The sequence below is a fragment of the Felis catus genome, chromosome D2 (assembly GCF_018350175.1).
Source record: "Felis catus isolate Fca126 chromosome D2, F.catus_Fca126_mat1.0, whole genome shotgun sequence".
Lineage (NCBI taxonomy): Eukaryota > Metazoa > Chordata > Mammalia > Carnivora > Felidae > Felis > Felis catus.
In genome coordinates, this window is record NC_058378.1 from 22797713 (window position 1) to 22811762 (window position 14050).

A 14050-nucleotide genomic window follows, 5' to 3' on the forward strand; every position below is an offset into this window, starting at 1 on the left:
TGGGTGAACTTTATGTCCTTAACTTCACTGAGACTCTGTTCCCTCATGGCTCTGGTGGGAGTAATAAGACCAGCTAGTCAATGGCTTGTTCTGACAATCAAGTGAGATGATGTCTGGAAAGACATTTAGTTAATAGTGAACGTACTTATTTATGCCCTGGCTTTTCATCTTAAGGATTTGGGGTGACTTCCAAAAAGAAAAATCATGAAATATGAATAAAAGTAACAAGGTTGAGAGTGAAAAAGAAAGGAAGTTCATTATACTACCTATATATTGGTCAACAGTTGAAATAATTGAAGTTACCATTTGGATTTGAATTTCTTGGAAATTTAGGTAAAAGGAGAACATAATTTCTTCTATAACACCTATTGTTAGGAGAAAAAATGCATTACTTCCCTCAAAGAAATATTCCTGACGCAAAATTCATGGAAAAAAATTTCATGGAAAACAGGATACACGAACAGTGAAATAAAATCAACTATTTAACAAAAGCGGGAATGACTACCTACCATGAAAAATGAAGGGCAAAACGATACTTATGCTTGGAGGTAGTTGTTATTGCTATAAAATCGTATTACTCCTAGAGACAAACATGAAGCTTGAATTATGGAAATCCTAAATATAAACCCGGCTCTCCTCCCTTGTTGCGCCTTCCTAACACACACACACACACACACACATACACACACACACACACACACACACACACACACACACACTCTCAGTAGTTGGGAGGAGTTTCCCAAGGAAGTCACTGACTGCTGATGACTCTAGGCCAGTCACTGCTCATTAGTAAATAGTGGGTAGAGCTGCAAGCCTGAAGTGTGAACCTAGATGTGATACAACACTGGCAGCTGCACAGCCCATTTTTTGGGGCCAATCCAGAAGGGAAGAAAGAATGATACAACCAAATGATTATACACTTGAACCCTGAACAATGGAGGGGTTAGGGGGTGCTGACCCTGTGCAGTCACAAATCTGCATATAACTTTTGACTTCCCCAAAACTTAAATACAAATAGCCTACTGTTGACTGGAAGCCTCACAGATAACATATGTTACATGTATTATATACTGTATTCTCATAACATAAGCTAGAGAAAGAAAATCATAAGGCAGAGAAAATACATTTATAGTACTGTACTGTATTTATAAAAAAAAATCTGCATATTAGTGGACTCCTGCATTTCAAACCCATCTTATTCAAGGGTCAGCTCTATAAATGAAACCTATCACAACATGAGTCCTTTTCCTTGAAGCTTTTTCTTGGCTTCCTTGAAATCTCACTTCTAATCTTGTAGGAAATGCCTCAAATTTTCCTTCTGGCCCTTCTCCCTTCCTTAAATGTGGGCCTTCACCAAGGTTCTCCACTTAGAAACAATTTCATTTACACCCATGACTTAAATGTCTTAATACCTTTTTTCACGCTTTCTAGCTAGATACTCATCCCCATCATCTCCTGAATTTGCTTTTCTCTCATACCTAATACCAGTGGCATTGTCCCTCTCCCTGGCTTGAACACCTGGCGTCCTCTTCATTCTACCCCATCACCACACCTTCTAAACACACACCTCCAACTGATTATAACCACTTTGTGCACAAGAAGCTCGACTTCCCCTTTCCGTGTTCAAGGCCATCATCATGGCAGAAATTCACCCACCATCCACCATCTATCTCCCATCCAGACAGGGGCCTCTCATCTCATGTACTCCCTGCTTCCAGTCCCCGTTGATTCGTAATTTTCCTGATGGTCCCAGTTTTCTTCCTAAACCTCATGCTTCCCCACTTGCCTGAAAACTTCTAACACTTCCAGTCACTGTAGGATCAAGTCTAGGACTCCTCAGCAGAGCTTTCCAGGATCCCAGATCTGTGCATTTACTGCTTTCCACACAGCCTCTCTAACCATACCAAACCATTTCTCCTCGCTCTTCTGGCTCCTCCAAAAAGTAGTTTTCTGCCACTGCGATTTTGCTTACTAGCTTTCTGCTATCTGAAAGTCTCATCTTTTAACACCCAGTTCCAATATTACCTCTTTCAGGGATCTTCCTGAATTCTTGTGTAAGAATTTATTGTACCTTTCTCTACCTACCCAAGGATCCTAAATTGCAACCTAACTACAAAAATCCCATTTATAGTACTCTGACTTTATTTTCGATAGTTCTAAATAGAGCAGGGCCAAGAACCCTCATAAAGCTTATAATCTGGCCAGGGGAATACCGCTTTATTCACATTTCTAACTTCCATGGGGTAGTAATATTCAATACTCCAATATGTGAGTGCTGTATGAATTATACATTAGACGATTTCTAAACATCAAATAGTACTATGAGACGCTCTGAACATAGGCTTAAGAACACCATTCTAGAAGATATTTCCTGAATAAGTGATAGTAACAGAACTGTCCAAATTTGGGACACAGAAGGAATGAAAGGAGAGAGGATGAGGGAAAAAAAAGTACAGGTAGACATGTTCTTTGTCTCTTTTTTATCTTAACACAAACTTATTTGATCATTTCATAAAGATCAAGTAAGGTTTATATCTGAGGGAAGATGTTGCATTTGTTTCAACGAATCAGCTCACAAAATATTTAGTCATTATGCATTCGAGAAATAGATCTTATGGCAGATCTTCCATCAAGGCTGGAAAATTTCTTCCTGGTGCCTTTCTTAGCACTAGACACATGTAAGATATTTTAACATTTGTTGATTAAGTGGTTGCTCATCCAGTTACCTCTCTCCAGCTGCCCTCCAATCTCTTGCTTCATCTTTCTAGCCAGACTACTGCAAGTAATTACCAATAGTCATCTTTCTTTTCTTAACCTCCCATTGGCAGCTCACACCTCTGCAATCTGACCTTTGTCTCCTCACAGCGTTCACTGGCTGAGGTATTAACTTCTACTCTGCGGTCTCCCTGCTGCTCCCCACCTCCCACCCCCGCCAGTGGGCATGCTCAGACTTTTGTGTGGTAGCAGGTGCAGGGAGAGAAGTTGAAGTTCACCTCAAAGAAGTTGCCGAGAATGTGCCATACAATGTGTCAGCCCACAGCCTCCTTCTACAACACAGGGGTGCCAGCAAGTGGGTGAGGCGAGTCAACACTGCTTTGTGAACATTTGGTTTATTTACCCTGGTCACACTAGCACCACTGGGTGGAGGAACAGGCAGTGTTGTGCTCATAAAATTCCTTGCTGTCAGGTTCCTATTTTCTCTCCAGTTCAGACCCCAGGACCTCGACTCTTCTATTGTCAAAATCCACCCCAGTTCTTCTCTATAATGGTCAACAGCATGTCAAAATGACTTTCCTGTCTATCATGCTGGCTCCCCAAGTATCATGTTAAGAGAGGTGTAAAATATGAAATGTGAAATATTCTCAAACAGGCATGACCACAAATAGAACTAGTTATAACTCTATTTCCCATACATATCACTTAGTGATTTCTTTTTATTTTATTTAAAAAAAAATTTTTTTAACGTTTATTTATTTTTGAGACAGAGAGAGACAGAGCATGAACGGGGGAGGGGCAGAGAGAGAGGGAGACACAGAATACGAAGCAGGCTCCAGGCTCTGAGCCATCAGCCCAGAGCCCGACGTGGGGCTCGAACTCGCGGACCGCGAGATCGTGACCTGAGCTGAAGTCGGATGCTTAACCGACTGAGCCACCCAGGCGCCCCTGATTTCTTTTTATTTTAATTCAAAACAATTCTCTCCTGATCAGTGCTCTCCACTCTTGCTAAATAAAATAAACAGTTCTCAATCTTCCACATTCAAGCCAACTGACCACTCCCACCCTCCTGAAATGAAATCCTTGCTCCCTTCCCCTCCCCACCCCCCCAGCCATGATCCAGCAGTTTCCAGGGTTTCCTTCTATTTCTCTCACTATCCCTTATTTCATCCTTTACAGGCTCATCCTTCACTACTTGGATGCATGGATTTGAATTTCTTAAGACTTTGGTCCTAGCATTCTCTTCTACCACTCACTTTATAATCTTTCTCTAGGCAGTCATATCCATCTATGGATCATATCCATCATATCCACAACTATGAATTAAAGATGTGTCACGAGTTTATATCCAAACTGTAGAGCTTTCTGACAAGCTCCACACCCATAATCCAATGTCTTTTTTGCTCTGTCCTGTAATGTTTCCTGAAGAACTCAAACTCCACATGTCCAACTGAACTTAGCATCTGTCTTTGCAAACTTGTTTCTCCTCTAGCGTTACCTGACACTTCTCATGGGCTCCACATAAATATTGCGGAAGATGGCCTGTCAGTTTACCTCCTCTATGTCTCTTGAATCCATTCACTTTTTAGAAATCATGAACATCTCATCCTTCCTCCCCTTGGCCATGCTATCAGTATCTCTATGCTGAAAATGTTTAACTGGTTTGCATCACTATTCCCCTTGCCAACCCATACTCTGCATTCTAGCCAGAAATATTTTTTTGAAATACCGAATAGATGATGTAACTAATTACAATCTCCCTTCCCCTCCCCCAACCTTCACATTGGTCCCTAGGATAAATACATATTATTCACTATGGCTAAAAAGCCTTTCATGGTGATGGCCCCTGATCACATCTCTAGACTCCAGCTGTTCACCCCTGCCCTCTGTACTCCAACCACTTGATTTTCCTCCAGTTTCTCACATTGCTTCTTCTTTCTGCTTTCCATACATCATGGCTTTCCACCCCTTCCACGGCATGCCTTCTGCCTGTACTCCTTGTCTAGTTGACTCCTATCGTTTAGATCTCATTTTCCAGAACCTTGTGTCTCTTCTTTGTGGCATATTTAGAAGAGTGTCAGTTTCATACCTATTTGTGTCATCCTTTTATTGTCTGTCTTCCCCACAAGCCTGTAGGCCCAATGAGGGCAGGGGATACCTGATGCAGTTCATTGTATGCTGAGAGTCCAGACATAGTGGGTACTCAGTAAAGTTGACTTTATCAAAGGCAGGGGTATAAAATGAGTATGAAAATAAACACATATAAATTCAGCGAGAAAAGCCTACCCATTGCATAGCGTTTGAAAATTCTAAAGATAAGCACAGTATTGAGATCAGTAAAAGAGCATTGGGAACTTTTAGAGGATTTAAGAAATTAAAGTAGGAGGGCTTCCTTTCTCATACAGATTTAGTAGTGGGTAGATGGAAGTGATGGGGATTTTTTTGTTTGTTTGTTTGTTTAATTGGGTACAAAAGGTGGTTTTATTAAAGCATGGGGAGAGGACCCATGGGCAGAAAGAGCTGCCCTGGGATTCTGAAGAGCAATTGATTGTATACTTGGGAGTTAGGGGAGGTAAAGACTAGAGGAAGTGTCCAAAAGGATAGTCATATGTTAAAGAAGACTCTCAGGATCCTGGAGGCCTAGCTATTGTCAAGCTAAGGTTGATAGGGATTTTTTGAATGAAAAACTTCACTTGGGCCCAAGCAACTGCTTTAGCATGTAAGAAGTATGCCATGGTATGAAAGTAGTGCTTGCCAACCCTATTCTTGAGATTTTTGCCCCTGCATATGTTGAACAAGAGCCATTGCAAGGAGAGGAAAGGATGACTGAGACCAGGGACATGCTGGGGAGGCAAAAGAGAGAAGAGGTTTCAAGAATGTTTTAGTCTCTGGATTGTGGATATTCTGCTGGTTATGCCTTTTTATATCCTTCCTTCTAAAATCCATGTCATTTCATGCAATATAATTGTCTCTACTTCCATATGGCGACAGAATTCTAGCAACTATATCAGGATCTCAATAAATAGGCAAACTGAAAATGTTGCATAAGTTGTTTTCCCTCACTTACTTTCCAAATAGGAACTCCCCAATAATAAAACACAAATTTTGTAAATTAGCATAGTATCAGTTATGAATGTAATTTTGCAATTATGAGACTAAAAACATTCCACAATGAAATAAGAAATGCCATCTGATTTTGATTTAACTCAAAGGGGGAAAAACACATTCCATTTAAGAATGACAAATAAAGCTGTCAATGTGATCCATTTATAGCCCCTCAGAGAATGCCACAAATCCACATAATGTTCTGAGAAGCTAGTTATTGTATTTGCTCTCTCAGAGAAGGCGTAGAAGTCCCTGACAGACTGTTATCCAAGGAAACTAAGGTTAGGGGGAATAACTTACATTAGTCAACATCCTAGGTGCATATGCCTTAAAGGGGAGAAAGAGAGCTTCAGGCACCTTATTTAAATAGTGTGCAGCAGAGGAAAGGGTGGGGTGCTGCAGGAAGTGATGGGGTATAAGACAGTGGAGAAAACGGTTTTCCTCATCTGTCCCCACCCCTCCCCTTCTTAGTTCTATGCAGTCTTACTGCCCTAAGGAGGCTTCTTTCTGTAAGGCCTGCTAACAAAAAGAACAGAAGGTTATTACATCTTAATCATAAATGTCCAAAGTGCCAGTTATTTGTGAACATTTCTTATAGGTTATTTCAAGCTCAGGTACGAAGACACTTGCCATAAACAAACGTTGGAAATATAATCACCATTCCTTATTATGATAATAAAACTTCCTTCTTTTAAGAACCAGTTTGCTGTTAAATACACATACAGGTATTCATATTTAAGTATATATAAAATATGGCCCTCTGCAAGGCATAACTGATTATATTTTTCTCCTTCACATTGGCTGCTAAAAAACTGAGAACAAAATTTGTTACTATCTTCTAGCAAGAGTGTTGAATTTCATGGCATAAATTTTGAGTATGAATCTCTCTACTGGCCCCATCTTACGTTCTTAGCCTTATTTTTTTCCTTTGACTTATTTTTTCATACCTATTTGAAATATATTTTATATTGCTGTACAGTATGTATTTTTATTAGCCTTTCTCTATAAGCCTTAAATCCTTTCCAGCATATAAATAAAACATTCAACATTTATAGATAGCCTTTTTTTCCCTTTGGAGGGTTGCACAATTTTCCCAAGGCAACATATAATTTATTACGATAGTATTACTATAGATGCATGAATATTAACACATTGGGATTTGTAGTAATTAAATTTTTGTGATATTTAGTTTAATATTTCAGTTAGATTTTCTTTATATACATATATACATATATATACATATATGTATATATATACATATATACATATATATACATACATATATGTATATATATACATATATACATATCTATACATATATATATAAAGAAAATCTAACTGAAATAGTAAATATATATATATATATATATATATATATATATATATATATTTTAGAATGGGATTCCTAACCTGTGGTCCATGGACTCAAATTATGTGCAAAATTTTGAGCATGTAAAATTTCATTAATGAGGCACTTCATGATTTTAATCCAATTCTGAAAGGTGATTTTGACCCAAAAGGTATAAAAAAATTACTGCTCTGCAGTGGGATGACAGTAGAAGACCAAATATTGGTCTTCTGACATTCAACTAATTGACAGAATATTTACTGACTGCCTACTAAGTGCCTGGCACTGTAATAGATACTCAGTAGCATTTAGAGCAGTAGACAGCAGTAAACAGGTAGGCTTGACTTCTGGCCACAGGGCACTTCTAGTCCAGTGGGGATGAGAATAGACAACAAAAAAATGAACATAAGCAATATCTGAGGGGAGAACATTTGAGATGGAGGGAGCAGCTAATGTGAAGACCTTAAGGGAAATGTTGTTCTAGGAAATAGAAATATGAATGTAGATCTCCGAATTCACTTTCAGTACTTCAGTCTAGAAATATCAGACTAATGATCTTATGCATGAAAGTTAGAAGTCTTTTCCTTGTTTTCATTCTTTTAGGAGTTAAAATTCCTAATGTGAGGGAAAAGTATCCTCAGAAAAAGAACGCGATGTATTTTACTATACACTAAATTCATTCAATAAATATTTGAGTCTACCGTCTTGAAGGCACAATGGGACATGCCCTCAAGGTGCTCAGCACAGACCAAATAAAATATAACTGCCATACATGTAACTATAATGTACCTTAAACCAATCCTTATTGTTCTGTACTGTAGGTTTATGAGCCAACTAAATTCTAGGGCCCAGACGCTTTAATATATAGTTTGAAACCCAAAGCTCTCTAGAAAGGCACCAATCACCCTGTAAAAGTTGAAGATGGATGAGCTGGAGAAAGCAACACATAATGAAAATTGGGATTAGAAATTCTTTGAAATAAGAACACTGTACTCTGTGGTTTGGAAAATGCTCTAAATAGCCCTTGCTGTATAAATAAATAAATAAAGATGTGACTAAAGATCATAAATATCTCTCACATTTTTAGATGTTTTCCTGAAATAAATTCTTTATGCATATATTAAATAATATACTGATAAGATGAAGACGACACTGAGGTCACAGAATTCTATGTGACGCTTAACTGGGTACCGGAAACCACGTGAGAACTCTATGCCCATGCCCTTGGAGGTAAGGGAGATTATTAGTTCTATTTTACAGATTGGGAGAAACTGAGGTTTGGAGAAGCAAAGCAATGTGGTCACAAAGCTAGTCACAGGAGGCAGCAGGGATGGGAACCTCAACAGTCTGACCCCAGAGCCCTTAATGGTCCCGTCTTCGGTGTTCTCAGTCAGCTCTGTGGAGGCAGGTTGCTTCGTGAATTATTTCTGATAAACTCATCTGCTTTGCAGTTTAAATGGCTTTGGGGAGCATTTTGAATGATTAGTCTGAGCTTATCATGTGCAAATTAATTTAAATATTAGCCAAAATGATATAGGTAAGATGGTAAATCTATTAAGAGTAACACATGCAATTAAAAAACGTCTCCTTGACTTGGGATCAGAGTATATGATTTAGATTGTCCTTAATATTCCCTCTTCTAGGAAAAATAATGAAGAGTTGAATGTATTTATTTTAAAATCCTCAGAAGTACAAACATTATTTTACTAGCCAGTTTCTGCCTTCACAATTTTTGATAAAGAAATTTTAACTTGGAAAAGGGACATTTTAAAGCGTTCTCCAAATCCAGATCAAACAATCATTTTTCTCTTGTTTTACTCCCCCTGAAACCGCTCTTGCAGGCTGCTGGGCGACCACGCCCCCTTCAATAATAACAAGGGCAGTAGCAGCAGGAGCAGTGGATCATAGCCCCGGGGAACCCTGATTATATTATGTTATATTATCACATATTTATGCTGTGTCACCCACTGTGCCAAGCACCGTACAACTTCATTTTACCCTCACTACAACCCTATTAGCAGCTCCTTTTATTATTCCCAATTCCCAGCTTAGGAGATGGGGGCCCAGGGAAACTGCACACACACACAGAAGGCTTCCCAGCTTGTTAACGGAGGAGCTTACACCAGGCCTATTGACCCTAGAGCTGAGGCTGCCTGCAATTTCTCTCTGTGATCTCCCTTTGTCTGATCCTCATCCCTAACTGACACATCAGTAAGGACACACTTTTTCCCAGGATAGGCAGTCTAAACCCTTTAGAATTTAAGGCTGTCCACAAGCTGGGCTTTCAAAAACCAGCCCAAGCTAATTTTTCCATATTTCTTACTAAATACCCTCAAAGCCTAAAGGAACCTGCCTTCTGTGAAAGCTTTAAGAAGTCTCTTAAACCCACAATACAGCTAAACTCTTCTGCTCTTAATGGCCCAGTTCACATTCCACTTTTCCAAGCTACCTTCCAGACTCACCAACCTAAGTAGTCTGAAGAGCTGGCCTCTGCTGTCTACACTGCAGATGACTCTGATGTCCACAAGGGCTTTGGCAGCCTGGGGTGGGGGGGGCATGGAATAGTATGAGCGTTCTGTCGGAAAGTGCTCTCAGGAGCACATTCAGAGCTTTTATCAGTTTCTCAAAACTTAACAACCACTCAGCATTACTACCCCCCTTCCCTGCCCCCCGCCGCCCCAACCCAAGTCCTGGAAACTAATAACATTAAATGCTAATGTTCACTGAGCAACGTTCCCAGATTTAGCAAGTAAAAATATATGGGACATGCCTATACTAAAACATGATTTGTGCATTTGAAATTCAAATTTAACCGGGCATCCTGTGCTTGATCTGCAACCCTGTCCTTGAATGTTTTGTGGATATTAATCGTATCTCTCTACTATACTGAATATAGTCATCTAGAGGGCAGGGGCTTCATTATTGCTCCACAGAACTTAACACTTAACTTTATTGCTAATTACTGATTTACTTTTGCAGTCCAATAGAAATATTTTGGAATGTTCCTGATTTGGGGCCAGTATCAAACGTAGTAACTATATCATGGTTTTACATACATGGCTTTGGCTACAAGGAAACAGATTCCCATCATACCCAGTATGCTGTTTGCTAGACTGAAACACATTACACATCTTCCCCAATTATCTTTGTTTAAAAAAAACGTTTCGTAATGAATCTGGGAAAATCAAAACATACTAAAATAATTACTGGATCTCAAAGTGAGGTCTTCAGACTATTTGATTGAGAAAATCTCGAAAGGTGTTAAAAATGCAGTTGTCTGGGTCCAATCTCAGACCTATTAATTCAGAAATGTGCAGAAAGGCTCTAAGCAATCTGGGTTTTTAAAAAGCCTTCCAGATGATTTTTATGCCCTCTAAAGTTTAAGGACTGCTTTTTTATGGGATGTAATACTCTAGCAAGGATTGCTCTTTAAGTTAGAGAAGAAAAGTTATTTTAGTCCTTAAAAACAAGCCATCATCATTTGGAGTTCAAAATATCAATCATCTTTTAAATGTATCTTGAATCTATCATGGTAGTGGTAAGTGCTCAGCACTGTCGTTTTGCCATTTGGAGCTCTCCAGCATTTAAACAGAACTGGTAAACTAATGATAGGTATTAAAAGTCTGCCTGGTGGATCATTAAAATAGTAAATGAGTTACTGAAATTTATACAGGCCATACAAAATTTAAAACTTAGATTATCTGAAGTAGAATGTTCTGCTGTGTACTAATGTTGCTATCCAGGATTGGTCTGGGAAACCTAAGCCTCTTTGGAATTTCTGGGGGGAGAAAGCATCATTGCCTAAAGCTCCCTTCCCCTGTTCACTGGGTGGTCCCCGAGATTTTTGACTCCTTGGTGAAAGGTGTGCTGTTCTGGAAGTCAGGATGTATCTGTTACATATTTTATGTTCTGTGTGTCCTCATGAATAAAACAATGGTTTGGACCATTGGATGGTCTCCAATGCCCTTCTAAACCCAAGTTTTTATTATCATTCTGAGGCTCAGATTTCTCTGTTGTAAAGTATGGGGGTTGGACCATGTTCAGTGTGTCTGCTTGTCCTGTGTGTCCCAGGGTTGTCCTGCCGTCTCTGTTGCTATACTTGGATCCCCATTCATAATTCAGGCTCACTGTAACATTGTAAGATTGGTGATATTTCATTTAGGTTTTCCCAGGGATGGTACGATATATTGGCCATTAGCACATGTCCTTTGTAGGAAATAATTATTCATTATAGAATTATAATCATATAATTCATAATTATTCAACATACACTAATTGATCACCAACTATGTGCTCTGTGTCACTGTGGTAGACCTTGGGAATACAATAATGGAAAAAGTCAGACAAGAGGAGCTCTGGTCTCACATGGCTTACAGTCTGATGGTGGGAATGATGGAGGAGAAGATAAAAACACCAACCACATATATGCTGATGTGTAAATAAAGTAAGTGCAGTTGGTCATCAGTGTTAGAAGGGATCACTAGGCCTGAGCTAGAAAACAACAGAAGAGTATTTAGGAAAAGTCTCTTGGAGGAGGTCATATATACTTGGACCCACAGGAAGGAAAAAAGACCAAGGAGGGGGTTGGAGGAAAGGTCAGGGCAGGGAAGAACATTCTGGAAGCCCGTGGGAGGAACAGTTTATGTGGTTGGCATCTAAATATCCTTTCCATCTCTGAGAGATCATTCAATCCAAAACTAGAGAAAGGAAATCAAAGGCCCAGAGGATTTAAGGCCAAATGGCCAGATAGTGGGAGAACTCTTCCGTGCCTTAGTCTAGAACATAAGCCCTTCTTAGGGATCAGGCTCACAATGCAGCAGTAAGTACCACAATGCTTTGCTTCAAATCCTGGCTCTTTGCTTGTCCTTGGGGACCAGAGCTTCTTTGAGACTCAGTTTTCTTTTGTGTGAAACATGGATGACATTTGCTGCATCAGGGATTTAATGAGATAAGGTGGCACAGTGCCTGATGTGTCATAGCTGCCTGATAAATGCAAACTCTTTTGATTTTTCACCTAGTGCACTTTCACCCATACCAAGCTGTTGGAAAATAAGTAGGGCAGAGGTTAAGTTACTTGGATAAAGGAAGAGTGCTGGCAGAGGAGAAGTTCTGGAATACTGGGCTGGGGCCTGTTTAGCGGCTGTCCATCTGAGAGCTGAGTGGAGAAAATGAGAAGAAAAGGCCACTGAAGGTGGGAAGATGTCAAGGAAAGACATTCCCAACTTCATGGTTTTGCTCAGAGCTTAATCTGTTAGTGGTGAATCTAGAGTTGTCTTCATAAGACAGCGAAGACCATCCATAGTAATATTTATACTTAAAATTAGCATGTAAGAAGCAGGTTTTACTTTAGGAAACCAGTAAGCAGAAAAACGACATACTTTATTATTAAATACATGTAAAGAGAAAAATATGATGCTACTATGTCACTCAATCCACTGGGAACAAATTAATCTAATTATCTGCAGGATATTAAAATAATTGCTCATATTAAGGATGCTTAAAAACCAAGCCCATGGTATTGGAAGAATGAATAATTTATCCAAGTAACTATAAAGATTTTCTTCATTATGGACAAAACCACAGATTGAACTTCAGCCTTAAAATATGGAGAGGCATATTTCGTGGATTAAAGTGGACTATCTATAAGGCCACAAAATCTGTTTGCTCTCTCCTTAGAATTCCCCAAAACATAAGGGAATATTTATGGTTCAGGCACACTCGAACCAGGGCTGAATATTTCTTAGTTTCAGAAGTTCACTGGGTCCCTTTCCCCCCAGCCATAAGGTAAGTGCCATTCCATATATAACTTTTTGAAATGCTGCTTACTTTATGATTCTCTGCCGATGGTGCCTTATGGGAGAAATTTTATTTCAAAGTTTCATAGGATGTGAATTGAACTCATTATTTTACTCCAAACTCATTGTTTAATTGACAGGAAACATGCATTCTAAATCATCTTGTATGCATGGCAGAAGCAGCTACATAAATTTAACAATGGGTGGATTATTACTATTTTGCATATTTATGGAATTTTATATTCAGGAAGCATTTTACAAATCTTTTATTAGTTAATCCTTACACTTACGAGTGAGTCTGACAGGTGGTAAACAATGCTTTGGGTTTTAAATTGCCAATTCGTGAAAACTTTAATGGGGAAAAAAATCTACAGCATTCTTCCTTGCTCCCAAACTTGCCAAGAGCACATTTTTGATACTTTTTTCCTCTCACCAGGGACCAAGGCTAGAGGCCTGGAAGCAGGTTCGTGCCCACCAGAAACACAGTATTACAAAAAGGGTACACACTGCGCTCTGTCTGGGGTCAGGTGGCCAACACCAGGGGAAACCTCACAGACACCAAGGTGATTATTGACAGCGTTCCCAACAAAGCTGCATCCCAGTAATAGAGACATAGAAAAACACGTAAGGAAGCAATTTTTCTAGAACTACACAGTAAACTTGGTTTTTAGTTCTAATGATGCCATACCTACTGGACTCACTATGTAATGCCATCATCAGTTCTCTTAAGATGAATGCATGTATATTAAAAGAATAAACCTAACTCAAACTAAAAGAGTGTATTTCCTTTTTTCAAAAAGTCACAAGTTAAAAACGCTAAGCTCCTTTGAACACTCACTTCAGACTTTTCGGATCCTCCAATCTGCCCCTCCTCCAGATACCAGAGATGTTGGAGAGCAGGGCACGAAAGCCTCCGTGGATCAGTCTCATTGTTGACCCAAACCTTTTACAGCCTGGGGCTTTCAGAGCTAACAAACCAAGAAAAATCAATCACACATCACCTGAGGGCTGGACACGAGGAGCCACAGATGCTGCACCTACTTTCTGAAGACTCCAGCTTGGACATGTCCTGTCCAGATTCTAA

At 39.4% G+C, this 14050-nt stretch overlaps 1 protein-coding gene across 4 annotated transcripts in view; it reads right to left on the reverse strand.

Annotated features, from left to right (window-relative positions):
- The window catches only part of RHOBTB1 (Rho related BTB domain containing 1), a 123514-nt gene that overhangs the window by 108300 nt on the left and 1164 nt on the right, over positions 1-14050 (reverse strand). Inside the window, exon 1 of one of the 4 annotated variants that reach the window (XM_019813149.3) lies at positions 13805-13934. The exons of the other annotated variants lie outside the window; for them this stretch is intronic. The gene's annotated coding sequence lies outside the window, so the exon portion shown is untranslated. Of the gene's footprint in view, positions 1-13804; positions 13935-14050 lie in introns of those variants that run through there. 4 annotated transcript variants of the gene reach the window in all.